The sequence below is a fragment of the Arvicola amphibius genome, chromosome 6, assembly GCF_903992535.2.
Source record: "Arvicola amphibius chromosome 6, mArvAmp1.2, whole genome shotgun sequence".
Taxonomy (NCBI): domain Eukaryota; kingdom Metazoa; phylum Chordata; class Mammalia; order Rodentia; family Cricetidae; genus Arvicola; species Arvicola amphibius.
Genome location: NC_052052.2, coordinates 78,766,073 through 78,784,940, shown reverse-complemented (window position 1 = coordinate 78,784,940; position 18,868 = coordinate 78,766,073).

Sequence of the window (18,868 nt, the reverse complement as noted above, 5' to 3'; positions counted from 1 at the left end):
GCCACCTGTAGCCATTTAGACATCTGAGGACTGAGCCTCCACCAGAGCCATATTGATCTGAGTGACCTGTACCATCATTTGGCAACATAATGACATTCAAGTCTAGGTTGCTACTGGTAGCTGTTGCAAGGAGAGGGTCCACAGGCTGGGGCTATAGCATTGGGAAAGCACATGGTTACCATGTTTAAGAAGTCAGGTTTAGTCCTCATTATTGATTCAATTAATGTATTTATCAATCAATGTTACCTTTTATGTCTTTCCTTGAACTATATGTAGTATATTGTGTTATTTTGGAGATTTCTCACAGAACAGTGAAATAACAAAGGGAATGGCCATGCAACAATAAAATCATTATTTGTATTGCATACAGTGAAGGCATATGCTAAACAGTTAGTCCATAATGGATATTTGTGTTCTTCACTGCCCTGCACATGAAACTTCCTCTTTCCTTGTGGTTGCTCTTTGAAGAGTTCAATTAAATCAGCATAAAAGCCAGAGCTGGGAAATTAAACCTGCCACCATGCAGCTCAGATGAAAGTCACCTGGTCTGCATTTCTCAAACCTATCTACACATATAAAGGATGTATTTGGGGACCAGGAGAGAAGTGTGGTTTCATGCTGCTATTTAAAGCTGAAATTAACAATGTATCAGTGATTCACAAATAGAGAAAACATGGCACTGGGCATCTGGGTTAGGACTTTGCTTGGACTGATAGAGTACATAGATTCTAGGGATCAGATGTGCTTGAGCAGCTGCAACCCCAAATGCAGGACTGAGGAAGCTGCTACACATCCCACATAGCTCAGGTTATAGCAGTGTTTTTTGCCCCTCCCTGATATGAAATGTTTTCTTTCTTTACAGTTGCTGTTTTACGAAGCAACTGTCTGTCTCAACATTCTTCACTTAAAAACATTGCCAACAATCAATAACAAACTCCCTGTATCTAAGATCATAAATCACTGGGCTATCCTAGTATTAATAGGTAATGACTCTGATGAGTTAATTCATGCCCAGTTGTGAATGAATATTGATGTGTTTATAAGTTTTCTGTTTGGGAGGCTGGATGGATTTTAAGAAGGTTCACTAACATTTCTTCAAGGAAATATGACATGTGGAAATGTATAACATTGTTTCCAGCTGGACAAAAGGCATTAAGGGATGAAATGATACTGAAACTGTGGTATTTGAAAGAAAAAAATGGGAAAAAATTAAAGGGGTTGGTGTGATAAATCAATCAAGAAGGAAACAAAATAAGATAAACTATTTTACAACAGGTGATAGTGAGTCGTGCTTGGTCTGAGAAATATCTCGTTACTACCCACCCCAGGAAATATAGCTTGCACCTATGTGGATGTCCATCTCTAGCAAATATCCTTTTCTTTCTCAGATCATTAACACAACACGAAGAAGTTTCCTCCACCAAGCAAGCCCCCACTGTTTCTCTCACTGTTAGAGTTTAGAATTGTTAATCCACTATTTGTAAATGGCTTACTTCCTAATGAAAAGAAATGACAGTTAAACCACTTGAAGTTTATAAAACATAGGCAAGATAAATTTATAAAAGACTGTCATTAATTAAACAGCCTACATTCATAATTTAGGTGTACAGCATGAGGAAGTTTCTATTTCATCAGTTTTACCTTAACAGCATCTTCCTAAGAGCTTCCTTAAATCTATGAAACAAACTTGTGAAGGATAATCTTGAGAGGATTACTGGACATTTGACAAATTCTATAATGCCTCTTCTTAATATTGACCATTAAATTATGCACTGACAACTTGTTATTTTCTTGATATTAGGAGTCCTCCTCAGTGAAATTCTGGAATTAACACAATAAAGAATCAATAAGCTGGATACTGAGGAAAACACTTGTTTTGTTAGTGACTCACTAGGTTCTCTCTATCCTTGATGAGTTCTCTGACTAAAGATGTTTAGAAAAATCTAGTCTATCCCCAACACCTAAGGGCGAGCCTTTCTATATTCTCATTGAATACATAGTTCTTAATTCTGGCAAGGAAACAAATGCTTGTTTAACTTTCTTACTGAGATACAGTCATGGCAAGAGTAGACCTGCCCAGAACAGGCCACAGATGGACATGTATGCTTAGAGCTTCAGAGTGTTAAACCCGTAGAAACATGCAAAACACTCTGCACAAAACCTAGCCAATTGTTTGTGGTTAGCCATAACAATTTTTTTTTTTTTTTTGGTTTTTCGAGACAGGGTTTCTCTGTGGCTTTGGAGCCTGTCCTGGAACTTGCTCTTGTAGACCAGGCTGGTCTTGAACTCACAGAGATCCGCCTGCCTCTGCCTCCCGAGTGCTGGGATTAAAGGCGTGCGCCACCACCACCCGGCAGCCATAACAATTTTTAAACCGGGTAGAGAATTCCCAGTTCACAAAGACAAGCCTTGTGACTCTGTCTTGCTTATTTATTTTCTGTTTCCCAGTTTTCTTATGCACACCACACATAGCTATCCATATTATATTGTGAGTGCACAATGAGTGGTGTTAGAAAACTTTAACAGTGTATAGATCAGGCACACATTTAAAGTAGGTGCCCCTGGGAGCAGAGAGCTGGCTTACAGTGAAAAATGTGAATTGGTCTTTCACAGGACTCAAAGTTGGTTCCCAGCATCCATGTGACTCACAGCTCTTTTTATCTCCAGCCTGAGGCTTCTGAGACCACCTTCTGTTCTCTATGACACTGCATTTAGATGTGCAAAGCCACATTCAGATACAAATAATTTTAAATGTTTTAAAAAATCAACAGTTCTAGGTGGTGGTGATAGTGGTGCACACCTTTAATTCCAGCACTCTGGAGACAAAGGCAGTTGGATCTCTGAGTTAAAGGCCAGCCAAGTCTACAGAGAGAGTTCGAGGACAGCCAGGGATACACAAAGAAATCCTGTTTTGAAACTCTATCCCCCCAAATGATCCAACTTTTGTACCACTTGAAAATGACTTTACAACATTAAGTTCTTTGTGTTTTTTGTTCATTTTTGCACATTGACAGTTTTGAAGCAGTTATGAGTTATATAAAGTTTTTTTTTTCTTTAAAAAAGTTTACCTTAAAAATGGGATTTGTCTTTTGGAAAATACCCGTGTAATGTTGATAATAATAACCTAATGCCTATAGCTACACACTCAAATCCAACTCCAGAACATACACTCTAAAAGACCTTGAGCAAAACATGGCTTTCAGGCCTCCACCTCATCATCATGTACAGTAAGTATGTGGAGAATAATATAAATTTTACAAGGTTATTTTGGTGACTAAATGTGTTATGAAGTAAACTTGGTAAAACTCAGCAATGTAAAAAGCTCTTCAAGAATCTGATAACCACCTTTTTTTCATAGCCCTTCCCCGTTATAGATTATATTTGATGAGTGTAATTTATATGGTTATACATTTGCATTAGTCAATATGTTTCACTTTTAAACTAATATGTATTGCTTTTTGTATATCACATAAAATGTTCTCATTAGTTTTGATATTAAATGATCTGGATAGCTTTAACTTCAGTGATGAGTATATAACTATCTTTGCAAAACCTAGATGGGACCAAGAAATTCTTGATTTATAGCTGATGAAAAATGCATACATTAACTAATTCAAAAGTTGGTGAAGCATCATCACAAAGGACTGGCTATCAATACCATTGCAAAGATGTAATGCTGCCTGAGTGATATATTTTCACATGTATATTTTATTTAATATCTGATTATGTTTTCCTCAAAAGACACCTCCTCTTAAATCAGACTGGAAATACAAGTACATTTAACTTGAGGAACTCAGAAAATTCTCTACTTGTATGCAGGAAAACAGCACGTAAATATATGAAGACGCAAATTCTGAAAACTTTTGCCACTCCAAGAACATATTCACTACTCGTGTGGGAGGTCTTTCTGTCTATGTGTTGCTTTTATTGGCTAACAAATAAAGAAACTGCCTTGGCTTGTTGATAGGGCAGAACTTATGAAGGTTGGGGAAAAAAAAAAACTAAACTGAATGCTGGGAGGAAGAAGGGCAGAATCAGGGGAGATGCCATGGAGCCTCCACTGGAGATAAATGTGCTGAAACTTTGCTGGTAGACCACAATCTCATGGTAATGCACAGACTAATAGAAATGGGTTAAATTAAGATGGATGAGTTAACCAATATGAAGCTAGAGCTAATGGGACAAGCAGTGATTTAGTTAATACAGGTTCTGTGTGATCATTTCAGTTCTAAGCTAGTCAGGCAGACAAAAAGAACAAGCGGCCCCCTCCTGCAGCACACTACATTCTGGAAAGATTCTGCAGAAGTCCTCGGTTTTACCTTGCTGTTCCCAAGACTAGAGAGCTTCCTGTGTTAGCTACACGTGTTAAGACTTAATTACAACTTCCTTGCTCCTTCTAAGAATCCCATTTCTTGCCAACTTTCACTTTTCCTTGCTCTATCCCATAAACCTTTCATTCGAAATCCTAGTCTGTTAGAGCTTCTCTCTCTTTTCATCTCACATATATACTCTAATTTTTTTCTTTTTTTTAATTTTATTTTTTTTCTCATGGTTTATTTTTTTATATTTAAAAATTTCCATCTCCTTCCCACCTCCTCCCCCCTCCCTCCCCTCCTCCTCCCCATTCCCTCCCCTCCTTCTCCCCCTTCCCTCCCCTCCCCTCCACCCATACCTCCCCTCCCTCCCTCTCAAGGCCAAGGAGCCATGAGGGTTCCCCACTCTATGCTAAGACCAAGGTCCTCCCAACTCCCCCCAGGTCCAGGAAGGTGATCAACCAAGCTGAGAAGGCTCCCACAGAGCCCGTCCATGCAGAAGAATCAGAGCCCAGAGCCATTGTCCTTTGCTTCTCAGTCAGCCTCCGCTGTTGGCCACATTCAGAGAGACGGGTTTGGTCGCATGATCCATCAGTCCCATTCCAACTGGAGTTGGTGATCTCCCATTAGTTCTGTCCCACCGTCTCCATGAGTGAACACACCCCTCTCGTTCCTGACTTTTTCCCTCATGTTCTCGCTCCTTCTGCTCCTCATCAGGACCTTGGGAGCTCAGTCCAGTGCTCCAATGTGGGGCTCAGTCACCTTCCCCATCTGTCGCCAGCTGGAGGTTCCCTCACGGTCCTGACTTTCTTTCTCATGTTCTCTCTCCTTCTGCTCCTTATCAGGACCTTGGGAGCTCAGTCCAGTGCTCCAATGTGGGGCTCTGTCATTTTCTTCATCTATCGTCAGGTGGAGGTTCTATGGTGATATGCAAGAAATTCATCAGTATGGCTATAGGAACTGGCCTTTTCAGGCTCCCTCTCCTCAGCTGCCCAAAGAACTAACTGGGGGCATCTCCCTGGAAACCTGGGAACCCCTCTAGGGTCAAGTCTCTTGACAACCCTCAGGTAGCTCCTTAAATTAAGATATATGCTTCCCTGCTCCCATATCCACCCTTCCTATATCCCAAGCACCCCATTCCTCCGAGCTCCTCCCCGTTCTCCCCTTCACACTTTTCTCTCCCCTCTTCCCTTGGCCCAGTATTGCCCAACCCTCAAGTTCCCAATTTTGCCTGGCGATCGTGTCTACTTCCAATATCCAGGAGGATTACTATATCTTTTTTTGGGAGTTCACCTTCTTATTATCTTCTCAAGGATCCCAAATTTATAGGCTCGATGTTCTTTAATTATGGCTAGAAACCGATTATGAGTGAGTACATCCCATGTTCATCTTTTTGGGTCTGGGTTACCTCACTCAGAATAGTGTTTTCTATTTCCATCCATTTGCCTGCAAAATTCAAGATGTCATTGTTTTTTACCGCTGAGTAGTATTCTAGCATGTATATATTCCACAGTTTCTTCATCCATTCTTCCACTGAAGGGCATCTAGGTTGTTTCCAGGATCTGGCTATTACAAATAATGCTACTATGAACATAGATGAGCATATGCTTTTGTTGTATGATTGGGCATCTCTAGGGTAGATTCCGAATAGTGGAATTGCTGGGTCCTGGGGTAGGTTGATCCCGAATTTCCTGAGAAACCGCCACACTGCTTTCCAAAGTGGTTGCACAAGTTTGCATTCCCACCAGCAATGGATGAGTGTACCCCTTACCCCACAACCTCTCCAGCAAAGGTTATTATTGGTGTTTTGGATTTTAGCCAATCTGACAGGTGTAAGATGATATCTCAAAGTTGTTTTGATTTGCATTTCCCTGATAGCTAGGGAGGTTGAGTATGACCTTAAGTGTCTTTTGGCCATTCGAACTTCTTCTGTTGAGAATTCTCTGTTCAGTTCAGCGCCCCATTTTTTAATTGGGTTAATTGGCATTTTACCATCTAGTCTCTTGAGTTCCTTATATATTTTAGAGATCAGACCTTTGTCAGTTGCAGGGTTGGTGAAGATCTTTTCCCAGTCAGTAGGCTGCCTTTGTGTCTTAGTGACAATGTCCTTTGCTTTACAGAAGCTGCTCAACTTCAGGAGGTCCCATTTATTCAATGTTGCCCTTAAAGTCTGTGCAGCTGGGGTTATGCGTAGGAAACAGTTCCCTGTGCCCATTTGTTGTAGAGTACTTCCCACTTTCTCCTCTATCAAGCTCAATGTGTTCAAATTAATATTGAGGTCTTTAATCCATTTGGACTTGAGTTTTGTGCATGGTGATAGATATGGATCTACTTTCATTCTTCTACAGGTTGACATCCAGTTATGCCAGCACCATTTGTTGAAGATGCCCTCTTTCTTCCATTGTGTACTTTTGTCTCCTTTATCAAAAATCAGGTGTTCATAGGTTTGTGGTTTAAGATCCGGGTCTTCTATACGATTCCATTGGTCAACTTCTCTGTTTTTATGCCAATACCAAGCTGTTTTCAATACTGTAGCTTTGTAATAGAGTTTGAAGTCAGGGATGGTAATGCCTCCAGAAGAACCTTTATTGTATAAGATTTTTTTGGCTATCCTGGGTTTCTTGTTTTTCCATATAAAGTTGATTATTGTCCTCTCAATCTCTGTGAAGAATTTTAATGGGACCTTGATTGGGATTGCATTGAATCTATAGATTGCTTTTGGTAGGATTGACATTTTTACTATGTTGATCCTCCCAATCCACGAGCAGGGGAGGTCCTTCCATTTTCTGGTATCCTCTTCAATTTCTTTCTTCAAAGACTTAAAGTTCTTGTCAAATAAATCCTTCACTTCCTTGGTTAGAGATACTCCCAGATATCTTATGCTATTTGTGGCTATTGTGAAAGGTGATACTTCTCTGATTTCCCTCTCTGCTTCCTTATCCTTTGTGTATAAAAGGGCGACTGATTTTTGGAGTTGATCTTGTAACCTGCCACGTTACTGAAGGAGTTTATCAGCTGTAGGAGTTCTTTGCTGGAGTTTTTGGGGTCGCTTATGTATACTATCATATCATCTGCAAATAATGAAAGTTTAACTTCTTCCTTTCCAAATTGAATCCCCTTGATTCCCTTGTGTTGTCTTATTGCTATTGCTAGAACTTCAAGCACTATATTGAAGAGATAAGGAGAGAGTGGACAGCCTTGTCGTGTTCCTGAATTTAGTGGGATAGCCTTGAGTTTCTCTCTGTTTAATTTGATGTTAGCTGTCGGCTTGCTGTAAATAGCTTTTATTATATTTAGGAATGACCCTTGTATCCCTAATCTCTCCAAGACCTTTATCATAAAAGGGTGCTGAATTTTGTCAAATGCTTTTTCAGCATCTAATGAGATGACCATATGGTTTTTTTCCTTCAGTTTATTTATATGATGGATTACATTGATAGATTTTCGTATGTTGAACAAGCCCTGCATCTCTCGGATGAAGCCTACTTGATCGTAATGGATAATTTTTCTAATGTGTTCTTGGATTTATTGAGAATTTTTGCGTCAATGTTCATGAGTGAGATTGGCCTGTAATTCTCTTTCTTGGTTGAGTCTTTGTGTGGTTTAGGTATCAGGGTAACTGTAGCTTTATAGAAGGAATTTGGCAGTGACTCTTGTGTTTCTATATTATGAAATACCTTAAGGAGTATAGGTATTAGGTCTTCTTGGAAGTTCTGGTAGAATTCCGCATTGAAACCATCTGATCCTGGGCTCTTTTTGGTAGGGAGGTTTCTGATAACAGTTTCTAATTCTTCGGGACTAACAGGACGATTTAGAGCATTTACCTGGTCCTGGTTTAACTTTGGTATATGGTATTTATCTAAAAAACTGTCCATTTCTTTTACATTTTCCAATTTTGTGGCATACAGGCTTTTGTAGTAAGATCTAATGATTCTCTGAATTTCCTCTGTGTCTGTGGTTATGTCCCCCTTTTCATTTCTGATCTTATTAATTTGCCTGTTCTCCCTCTGCCGTTTGATTAGTTTGGCTAAGGGTTTGTCAATCTTGTTGATTTTCTCCAAGAACCAGCTTCTTGTTTCATTGATTCTTTGGATTGTTTTCTGTGTTTCTATTTTGTTGATTTCTGCCCTCAATTTGATTATTTCCAGTCTTCTACTTCTCCTAGGTGAGTCTGCTTCTTTTTTCTCCAGAGCTTTCAGGTGTGCTGCTAAGTCACCAATGAGCGCTTTCTCTATTTTCTTTAAGTGGGCACTTAGTGCTATGAACTTTTCTCTTAGCACTGCTTTCATTGTGTCCCATAGGTTTGAGTATGTTGTGTCTTTGTTTTCATTAAATTCAAGAAAGACTTTAATTTCTTTCTTTATTTCTTCCTTGACCCAGGTGTGGGTCAGTAGTTGACTGTTCAGTTTCCATGAGTTTGTGGGCTTTCTGGGGGTAGCATTGTTATTGAATTCTAATTTTAATCCATGGTGATCCGATAAGACACAGGTGGTTACTAATATTTTTTTTGTAACTGTGGAAGTTTGCTTTGTTACCAAGTATATGATCAATTTTCGAAAAGGTTCCATGAGCTGCAGAGAAGAAGGTATATTCTTTCCTATTTGGGTGGAATGTTCTATAGATGTCTTTTAAGTCCATTTGGTTCATTACCTCCACTAAGTCTTTCAATTCTCTGTTAGGTTTCTGTCTGATTGACCTGTCCATTGGTGAGAGAGGAGTGTTGAAGTCGCCAACTATTAGTGTGTGTGGTTTGATGGCTGCCTTGAGTTCTAGAAGTGTTTCTTTTACATAAGTGGGAGCTTTTATATTAGGGGCATCGATATTCAGGATTGAGACTTCGTTCTGATGGATTTTTCCTGTTATGAGTATAAAGTGTCCCTTTCCATCTCTTCTGATTGATTTTAGTTTGAAGTCAACTTTGTTGGAAATTAGTATGGCCACACCTGCTTGTTTCTTAGGGCCATTTGCTTGATAAACCTTTTCCCAACCCTTTACTCTGAGTAGGTGTCTGTCTTTGTGGTTGAGGTGTGTTTCTTGTAAACAGCAAAATGTTGGATTCTGTTTTTGTATCCAGTCTCTTAGCCTGTGCCTTTTTATAGGTGAATTGAGTCCATTGATATTAAGTGATATTAATGACCAGTGGTTGTTAACTTCAGTCATTTTTAGTAGTAGAGTTTTTGTGTTTCCCTTCTTCTGGTTGTGCTGGTGAAGGGTCGCTAGATGCCTGAGTTATTGTGGGCATTGTTGGACTCCTTTGGTTGTGATTTTCCTTCTATTACTTTCTGCAAGGCTGGATTTGTGGCTGCGTATTGTTTAAATCTGTTTTTGTCCTGGAATATCTTGTTTTCTCCATCAATGGTGAATGCAAGCTTTGCTGGGTATAATAGTCTAGGCTTGCATCCATGTTCCCTTAGTGTCTGTAGCACATCTACCCAAGTTCTTCTGGCTTTCATGGTTTCCATTGAGAAATCAGGTGTAATTCTGATAGGTTTCCCTTTATATGTTACTTGACCTTTTTCCTTTGCAGCTCTTAATATCTGTTCTTTATTCTGTATGTTTTGTGTTTTGATTATTATATGGCGTGGGGATGCTTTCTTTTGATCCAGTCTATTTGGTGTTCTGTAGGCTTCTTGTACCTTCATAGGAACATCCTTCTTTAGGTTGGGGAAGTTTTCTTCTATAATTTTGTTGAATATGTTTTCTGGGCCTTTGAGTTGTAATTCTTCTCCTTCTCCTATCCCAATTATTCTTAGGTTTGGTCTTTTCATGGTGTCCCAGATTTCCTGAATGTTTTGTGTTAAGAATTTGTTAGATTTGTTTAGTTCTTTAATCTGTGAGTTTATTTCCTCTATAGTATCTTTAGAGTCCGAGATTCTTTCTTCCATCTCTTGTATTCGGTTGGAAATACTTGTCTCTGAAGTTTCTGTTCGTTTACTCAGAGTTTCCATTTCCAGTCGTCCCTCAGATTTTGTTTTCTTCAATACCTCCATTTCATTTATCAGGTCTTGTACTGTTTCCCTTACCTGTTTGATTGCTTTTTCTTGTTTTTCTTGTTTTTCTTGGGTATCTTTGAGAGATTTATTTATTTCGTCTACCTTTTTGTTTGTCATCTCCATTTCTTTATGGCAGTTTTTTACCTCCTGTTTAAGGTCCTCTATTATTTTCATAAAGTACTGTTTAAGGTCGGTTTCTTCTATATCTTCTGGGGTAGGGTGTTCAATTCTTGTTGTTTCGGGATGTCTGGCTTGTGGTGATGTCATGTTGCCTTTCATGTTGTTGGAGGAGCTCCTGCATTGGCGCCTGCCCATCTCTTCCTTCAAAAGGAACCAGGAGGCGTTTGGTGTCCTAGACCAATCTTTGCTGTGACTGAAACTGGTTGGATCTCCCCAGTGCCAGAGGAGGACCTATTCCTTGCGTCACAATCTGAAGAAGCCCGCACTCCCTTGCAGGAATCCTCAGACCTGCCTGGAGGCCAGAGTCTGACTCCTCTGGGTGGATGGCCTTAGAACAGGAGCAGGACACCTGAGAACACTAGGGAAAACTTGGGAGACACAGGGACGGGAGAAACCGACACAAGCCTGCAGAGGGAAGTGGGGGTAGGGGGTCTGTGCTCTCTTCCAGGGCAGGTTGCCCCAGGGTCCGCATTCACTCACCAGTTCAGATGGAATGTCAGGGCACAGGATCAGGGATTCCAGGCAGCCCAGGGTCGCAGCCCAGACAAAAGGGCCAAGGTGGGGGCAGGGCGGGATGGAATACCACACAGCGAACCTGGCAGCACAATCTGAAGGAGCCCACACCACTCCGCAGGAATCCTCAGACCTGCCTGGAGGCCAGAGTCTGACCCCTTTGGGTGGATGGCCTTAGAACAGGAGCAGGACACCTAAGAACACAGTTCAGATGGAATGTCAGGGCACAGGCTCTAAATTTTTTCTTAAGGAGATTAATGTCACAGCACTGTACTTATCTCCTGCTTTGCTTCTGGTTTATTTATTCAGAGCCTTACTGTTTGTTTAAAACATATAGTATTTAGTCTCAAAGAGACTAGTTACTTTCACAAAATCTATCTAAGTAAACAATAGGAAGAATTTCTTAAAGGCTTTTAAATACTCTTACTGAGATCCACTAAGAAGTTTTGGTATAGAATGAGGATTGTGAACACTTCACATGAAAACCAGGTTTTATTTTCTGCCCATTGTCTGCTCACTTTTTTATTGTTTGCTTCAGTGCATGTAGCAGAATTTCTGCACCACATGCCCTGGCTGACTCTACTAGCATAAGACATGATGCTCTACCTTGAACAATGCTAGAATATATTACATAAATTTCCTTCTGATATCCATCATGTTCTCTTCTCTAATAGAAACTGAACAGAATCACATCTTCTTTCCTTCAGTGTTCCTGTTCTGTTGTGCTTCATAACTCTCTCTTCTGTGAATCCAATAACTATCTTGAAGCTTTTAGAAAGGATGTTCTCAATGAAGGGTGGAAGTTGCTCAGAGGGACAAAGCCAAAGATGATCTAGCATGCAGTTGAATGGTGGCAAAACAGAACACATTTGGGAAGCTGTGTACCCAAATTTTTCCATTAAAATTCTTGCAGGATGGAGAAGCCTGATTAAAATGCAGGGAAACTCCCAAACTGATCATATTTCAGACCTGGCTGTAAACACTTTTAACTTGTTGGGGTTCCTTTCTGTAGAAGCTATTACAATGTGATTCACTCTCAAATATCATGCCTTTCAACCATCAATGGAGGCACACACTCTTCAATCACTTTTTTTGCCACTAAACAAAACCAGTTAAGGCCAAGAAGATGAAAGTAGACCTCTGCATTGAATGTCTTGTAAATGTTTTGTTACCCTGATACAAAGGGATTAAGAAAATACCAGAGTACGACTCTTCAACATTTGGATGCTTCTGTGATGTCAGAATCTATAAAATGCCCATTACTGACAATCAAGGAAGAAATGAAATTTTTACAAAAACCCCCGCACTAATACTTTTGAGATGGCAGTTCAATTTTGCCTTCACATAATTTTTGTGCAATGACCAATAAACGAGTAAAATTCCCATGTTTAAGTGTTGGAAGACATTTCTGGCTGGTAGAAGTTAAAGTCTTTCTATGGCCTTGCAGCTTATCTCAATAGCTTGGCAATGTGGGACTCCATCCCCCCAGCAGAAATTCTTGCCTCTACCTGGCCTTATATGGATAATGTCCCTTGGACCAAAGAACTGACCTTATCTGAAAGCTGGCTCTAAACCCCAGATATCTAAACAAATGTGACTTAGTTTTTAGCTTGAAACCTGACATTGATCCCTGCTAGAAGGTTCTCTTGCTGCATATATGATAACTAAGACTTACTCTAGGAGCCTTATGATGAGTATGCCACTCAACACAAATTATGATTTGTTCCCAGGTTCTCCAATCCTATATATTTCTTATACTCTGGAATAATGTTGGGCTGATTCTTTGAAGTCTGTTTTCAGGAGAACTACCTCCATTCATGCTCACGGATCATGTACAAAGTATTTTTTTACTGCTGCTGCCTCATGTTCTCTGGACCCAGTAGGCAACAGACCAAGAGGGAAAGAGAGCAGCCTCACATTTAAGCTAGATGTATAATTTATTTGATTTGCTTTTATTAACTGCAATGAAAAGTATCTTGCTCACAACTTCATGCATCCCGAAACACCACTAACCTGAAGTAACCTGTTTAAAAATCGGAGGATTTTTGTGTTTTGAAAAAAAAATTAAAGGCCATTGAACCTATAATTCATGAGCCTAGAGAAGCCAAATAATAAGGTGAACCCAAAGAAAAACGTACATAGATTCTCCTGGAAACTGGAAGCAGACAAGATCGCCAGGCAAAAGGTAGGAGCATAGGGGTGGGATGTGGGGGGGGGGGTTGAGGGAAGGGAAGAGAGAGAGAGAAAAGGGAGAAGGCAAGGATTGTGGAGAGCTTGGGGGAGTGGGAGGGTTGAGATAGAGGAAGGGCGAATATAGGAACAGGGAAGAAGATACCTTAATTAAGGGAGCCATCTTAGGATTGGCAAGAAACTTGGCTCTAGAAGGGATCCCAGGTGTCTACGGGGATGTCCCCAGCTAGGCCCTTGAGCAGCAGAGGAAAGGGTGCCTGAAATGGGCTTCTCCCATAGTCACACTGATGAATATCTCGAATATTACCATAGAATCTTGGTACAGTGATGGATGGGGATAGAGACAGAGATGCAATCAGAGCACTGGACTTAGCTTCCAAGATCTAGTTGAAGAGCAGAAGGAGGGATAAGTTGAGAAAGAAGGTCATGACTGTGATGGGTTGGTCCACCCACTGAGACAGTGTGCCTGATCTAATGAGAGCTTACCAAATCCGGCTAGAGTGGGAGTGAATGGGCATGTAGTTTGACTTTCATTCTTTTGCTTTTGATGTATTAAAAATTAATGAAAATGATGCCAACTACATTTTTGGGCTGTATTCTGAAAAATTATAATTATTCTATGTAGAAGTACTGGGTTCGCAGGCTTCATAAGGATATTCCATTGGATAGAAATTATACAACTTCATTTTATGCCAACCTCTTTCTTGTAGTCTCCACATTGTCTGCCATCCCCACTCTACTTGCTTAAGTTATGTATTTGAAAACTAGTTTTATGAATGTCTTTTAATTTTTTATTGAAGATAGACTCTCATCCCAATTATAGTTTCCTATCCCTCTACTCCTCTTATAAACTGCCCACCCACCTTCCCTCTTCACCAGATCCACTGAGAGTTTTACTAACTCACAAACTGACCCCAGAGACATTTAAATTCTGAACTGTATATTACATCATCAGAGGAAATGGCTTATAGCTACAGAAGTTGGTGTCTTAAGTCCATTCCAGCTTGATTATCCTAGTATTCCATGACAAGCTATGTTGTTTTTGAGACTTTGGTGCATTACTTGACAAATCATTAAGTGAGCGGGCCTTGAGCTGGTCTTAGAAGTCACTAAAGAGGGCAGCACTTCATTTGTCACAATTGATCTGAGATGAAAACACTGACAGGTTAAAATCAGGGGTTGCAGGGAGGCCCTTCCCTAAAGATCTAAATAAACACAATCAGTCTACCCAGTGTTTAAGCAAGAGTTTCTCAAGGCATGTTTGCGAATGTGTTTATAAAGCAAGAATCTTGAATCCATCCGCTCTCAAAGAGCTAATCAATATATTCCAAGCTGATCTCATTGAAATTTTGCTCCTGGGAAGTATAATTTATTTCAATACATGGTGATGAAAAACCGAGCATCCAAGACATTTTGACACAACTGAAAAAGTGGACGATGTTGTATCGAGCATGAATTCCATTTTTAATTGTGTCTTTTATCAGAACAGGTCACCCTACCCAGTAGAATGACTAAGAGTTAGTCAGGCTTTGGGTAAGTGAATTGGTATAGATAGAAAGGAGCAAACATGGTAGTTTCAAGAGGCACTGCTACTCATAACCTCTACTTTCTGTCAAAATATTTGTTCTAGAAAGGGAATATGAGGCCAGGGAAGGGATTTAGTATATAATCTACTGTATAAATTTTCTTTTAATGGTTTCTGTATCTAGAAATAATCACTTCTCATAGATAGGGTGTTTGCCCCCCACAAAATAAATTTCCGAAATATCTCTAAAGGATGGATATCAAGTGCCATTTCCCTTTTAGAATCTGGCACAGTAATGGCATCAGCACTTCCCAGGAGAATACTTCTTATTTTTATGCACCTGAAATAGAATCCAGGTCTATCATCCACTGAAAGACAGCAAAGCTCGCTTGCTGGTCCCAAGGGAAATATGCAGAGTGATAGAAATGGAAATGTGTTATCTTGGGAACCCTGCTATATTACACACAGCATCAGTGGCATGTGTTTGCATAAGTGATACACCAGTCTGTATTCTTTTTAAAAATTCGGTTTAAGTAAATAACAGTGTCTACTGTCCTTAAAATCTCAGAGATAGTATCGGAAAAGCAATACTAACTTGGATTAAGGAAGGATTTTAATGGAGAAAAGACATTTTGGAGGAATTGTTTGAGCATTTTTTATCTTAGAAATGGGTACTAGAGTTAAAGTACTCCGGATAGGGTAGTTGTCCATAAACACTGAAAAAAATCAGATCACATTCATTCCAGAGGCAGGCATTAAGAAGTGAGTTGTCCCAATTTTCCGTGGATCCTACTCAGACAACTGCTGTACTTGCGAATCTGGAGATAGAAGCTATCACCATGAAAAGCAGTGAGATGTCATTTGGTCATCCCATGGATTTAAGTTCACAACAGCAAAGAAAATTTTATGGGAATTACTAAAGAGATGAGACGTGGAAGAAGAGATGCTAGAATTAAAGCAATACAGTGTTTATGCTAGATAGTTATGTGTCATACACTTACAATGGTAATCACCTTTTATGCGACTGTGCCCCTTGCTTTGTTAAAAAAGCCCTTTCACTGGCATATTTCCAGCACCATATCTAGCTCAGAAATATCAGTTTTCACAAGTGGTCTCCTACTACCACTTATCTCTTTACAAATATAGAAGTAGGATAGATTACATATATTAGTTTTAGAATGACAAATACATAGACTCTTGATCATTTTATACATTTAGATCCTTATCATTCACATGCAGAGATATATATTGTCAAAATCATGATGTACAGTCAGTTGGTACACAAGGGACTTGTGAAATTTATGTTTCTCACTATTGTATCATTTCATTCATAAATACCTAAACATTTCTAACTTCATTCATAAATTGTCCAATATTAGTAAAGCATGACCAAAATTGTAGGAAGAAATAAATTACCATTGGTATAATTAAAAGGTGAATGACAGTTGCCTCCTTATTGTTTCCAAAGTCACAATTATGCTTGCCTGCTTATTCTGGGAATACTGCATTGATTGTTCTGTAATTTATAGGTCCACCAGCTTTCATGCAGTTAAATTATCACAAAATTTATATCACATTACAATGATACCCTGGATGGGTAAAAATATTTAATATGACACTAAAATTTTGCACAGAATGATATTTAAACATAGAGAATTACAGTCATAATTTACATTGAATCACTACAATGTTCTTCAGTAGTTTTAGTTGCTTATTGTCTCTATTCTTAAAAGAATGATACTAAATAGAGAAGATGAAGGATATGAAACATAATTTGGTTACTTCTGACAGCCTACATTACACAAGGAGACAGTGTTAAAAAAAGTAACAATGACAAAATCAACATAAAGTGAAAAGCAGAATGGAAAGTGTATTCATAATTTCAAGAGCAAAAAGTAAGTAATGCTAAGATTCTGTTAAGCCAACAAAACTTAAGATTTCTATTGTTACAGATATTTAAAAATGTTTATTATTAGCATTTATGTTTGAGAACATCCAAGGAGGAAATATGTGAGTAGGGAGGAGGGTTGGCATGAACTTTAGCTCCTTTGAGCAATTCAGAGAATAATTTAATAAAACATGTACTAAGCAAGCTATTAATGTTCTGCAACACCATTCATAGTACAGTGGGGAGGAAGTCTGATGGAACAAATTCCAGTCACTCATCTTTTGAAGGTAAAAGACATTCTTATAGGCATATAAATGAATAAAAAGAGCAAACTGACTACTAGAGACTACTTTACAAACTTAAATTTTAACAAACTTAAACTTAGAATAAATAAATTACTAGATCCATGTGATTTATTAAATTAAAGTCAAGGAAATTAAAAAATATGAATTTGAAGGAGTAATGAGTGACTACCAAAAGAGAAAATTTCACAACTGCATAGGTTTGTTGATGAGTTCCCCAACCATCCAAGGATGACGTAAACCACTGCTTCTTACATTACACCATAAAGTAGAAAGGTCCCCAACATTACAAATCTCTTTCTAAAAAACCAGTATTACTTTGTTCTTCATAGCAGAAAAGAAGAAAATTAGAAAAAGAAAGCTATGAGAAAATTTCCCTGAGAAATAGAGATAAATATTTGACAAGAGAATCCAAGAACATATTAGGAATATTATTCTCTATAGACAAGAAGATTTATAACTGTCATTTTATAAGATTAAGGAACATTTAGCTTGTAAACCAGCCTGTGAAATCTAACACAAAAGGTCAGAAATCACATGACCAACCTCAATATGTGAAGAATACACAGACCTTTTGTAGATTAATGCTATAAAGTAGTGCCACACTAGCTCAGAAAGGGGTACAACAAAGGGTTCTTTATTTAGGGGAAGACTCACAGATCAACAGTCCTCTGCATGAGTTGAGAACAGGAACCCAATCCAGCAGCTGAGAGAGCATGTTTAAGCTTTACCTTGGCATTTATAGTATAAGAGACCATGCCCAAATGGGCTGATATCATAAAAGCTATTGGCTTATTTGTTACTTTGGAGAAGAGGTTTTGCTTCTGTTTCCACAGGAAATAAGAGGCTGTGGATTCATTCTTGGATAAGAAAAATCAGATTTGACCAAAGAAGACCTACTGAAGAATCTCCAATAGGAGCAGATAGTCCAGATGATACAACATTTCAGAGGGCCTCTGTTGGAGTTTCCTCTAGTTCTGCATCCAGAACAGTTTCAAGACTGCTGGTTGAGATGATCAAGCCTTACAGAATATTCCATTCAGGACATTACCATAAATCAAAATTTTCTTTAGGTTTCCATAAGATTATCAGCTCTCCCAGTCAGCAGGAAGTATCCTGGAAAACTATGCCCACATTCCCCAAAAATAAATTATGGATATTTATCTTTGTTTAAAGTTTTGGTTACCAGGTTCTGGCTATTACAAATAATGCTGCTATGAACATAGTTGAACAAATAAATGCTTCTGTAGGATGATAGGGCATCTCTTGGGTATATTCCCAAGAGTGGTATTCCTGGATCATGGGGTAGGTGGATCCCGAATTTCCTGAGAAACCACCACACTGCTTTCCAAAGTAGTTGCACAAGTTTGCATTCCCACCAGCAATGGATGAGTGTACCCCTTACTCCACATCCTCTCCAGCAAAGGCTATCATTAGTGTTTTTGATTTTAGCCATTCTGACAGATGTAAGATGGTATCTCAAAGTTGTTTTGATTTGCATTTCCCTGATCGCTAAGGAGGTTGAGCATGACCTTAAGTGTCTTTTGGCCATTTGAACTTCTTCAGTTGAGAATTCTCTATTCAGATCAGTACCCCATTTTTTATTTGGGTTAACTAGCATTTTAAAGTCTAGTTTCTTGACTTTATATTTATATAGTTTCTCTTTATATATTTTGGAGATCAGACCTTTGTCTGTTGCAGGGTTGGTGAAGATCTTCTCCCAGTCAGTAGGTAGCCTTTTTTGTCTTAATGACAGTGTCCTTTCAATGGAAGAATGGATAAAGAAAGTGTGGAATATATACACATTAGAGTACTACTCAGTGTTAAAAAACAATGACATCTTGAACTTTGCATGCATATGGATGGAAATAGAAAACACTACTCTGAGTGAGGTGACACAGAACCAAAAAGATGAATTTGGTATGTACCCACTCATAAGTAGATTCTAGACATAAAGGTCAGTG